Raw genomic sequence first — 2,113 nt, forward strand, 5'->3', positions numbered from 1 at the left:
GGAGCTAGATATTACAATCAAAGATTAATGGAGTCAAACTGACACTTCCCTTAGGATCTGTCACAGTTTGTGATGATCGTTTGTGTTTGTATATAGGTAATTTAGGAGTAAGTAGTTGGTTGATTGTATGGATAAGAGAGTTTTAAAAAAAAACAACCACAACGCGTCTGTGTTAGTCATGTTATGTCTAACTGCTCTGTTTTAAATATAGGGGTACCTCAGGGATGAATATTATCACCTATTTTATTTTCTATATATTTTAATGAACTGCAGTGCAATATTGATGACAATCTCGCACTCAAAAAATATGCTGATGATCCAACACAATCACACAGCGATTCGTAACTTTTTGATTAAGTGGCTAATTCGTACAATCTAATTCGTACAATTTAGTACGATTTGCTCATCCCCCAATGACGGTTGGGTTTAGGGGTGAGGTTAGGTGCCACGCCTCCTTTTTAAAATGGTACATTTTCGTATGACTGAACGCGTACAAATTTGTTCGAAATAGCCACTAAACTGACAAAACGTGAAATACTTACATTTCAGGCAGCCTGAAACACACCTCCTCTCCTTCTTTCACTTCTTATACTGACAGAGGGAGCGAACAGAGGGAGCGAACTAAACTAAACAATTTTTTCCAATATTTCCCAAATGATGTTTAACAGATTCAGGAATTTTTCACAGTATTTCCTATAATATTTTTTCTTCTGGAGAAAGTCTTATTTGTTTTATTTCAGCAAGAATAAAAACTTTTTTTTAAATTAAATTATGACCATTTTAAGGTCATTTCAACTATATTAGCCCCCTTAAGCAATATTTGTTTCGGATTCGTTCACTTAAATTTTGCGATTCTGTTTTTGTCTTACCTGATTGCTGGAACTGCTCTTCCCCGGACTCGAAACTGGTCGCCTTGGTCAACCCCTCTCTGCATCTCGAGCCTGCCGGCGTACACGATGAGCTGAGTGGACAAACGGGTTGCAGCGGGAATGCCCTCCACAATGAGGTAAGCGGTCAGCCGGCAAGCGCGAAAGGGAACAGCGTCACACCGCCCCGCAGCGTTCGCTTGAAAGAAACAAATGCAGCCGTACGTACCTCCCGGGACGTATTCCACTGTCTCCAGAAACGTCTGCGGGACTACGTTTTCAGAATGAGGTTGGGTTGCAATGTTTATGTAAGCAGCAACACTTGAATCATGTTTTTAAAAGTATGATTAAATATAAGATATATTAATCAATAATAACATCTCATTCGAATGACTAATGAAAGTGATATGTACTGTTTTGGCTGTAGCTGGATAAAATGCAATACCAACTTATGTACAGTACTAAAAAAGCATATATAGAAGTACCATTACTTGCTTAAAAAGTAGAGCAAGAAGAGTAAACTATCTGTTGTAAATATTACTCAAAGTTTGAGTAAAAAGTAGACTGGATTAATGAGTATTCAATATCAGTAGTTATTAATTATTATGAAACGATTGATTATTGCCCCACTACAAGAGCAGCAGAGGGGCATGAGGACCGAGATCGAGAAACGCTGCAGTAGCAAAAGCTCGGCCTAAGATTGTTCTGCTCTACATTCCTCCTTAATTAATGATGACGGCTGTGATTAGACGTGACGGTCAGTTGAAGTGAAGCTGACCCTCATTTCTGTGGACGACTGCTCCTGAAACAGGGGTTCAGTGACCCCGCGAGTGGCTGAGCAGAGACTGTCTTATGTCTGCTGGTCAATCATCAGACACCTCACCACACATTTACTGCACTCATATGCAGTGTCAGGGAAAGTTACTTTTGAAAGTAATGCATTACAATATTGAGTTACTCCCCAAAAAATTAACTAGTTCCATTACTTAGTTGCTTTTTCATTCATAAATTTTTTTTTTCAGCTTAGTCCCTTTATTAATCTGGGGTCGCCAAGGAAGAATGAACCGCCAACTTATCCAGCATGTTTATGCTTAATGCCCTTCCAGCTGCGACCCATCACTGGGAAACGCCCCTTTAACTCTCATTCACACACATACAATACGGCCATTTTAGCTTGCCCAATTTCCCTATTGTGCATTTTGATCAAATAAATGCAGTCTTGGTGACCATAAATGGCTTTAATCCAT

Source organism: Danio rerio, chromosome 22 (genome assembly GCF_052040795.2).
Source record: "Danio rerio strain M-AB ecotype USA chromosome 22, GRCz13ab, whole genome shotgun sequence".
Taxonomy (NCBI): Eukaryota; Metazoa; Chordata; class Actinopteri; order Cypriniformes; family Danionidae; genus Danio; species Danio rerio.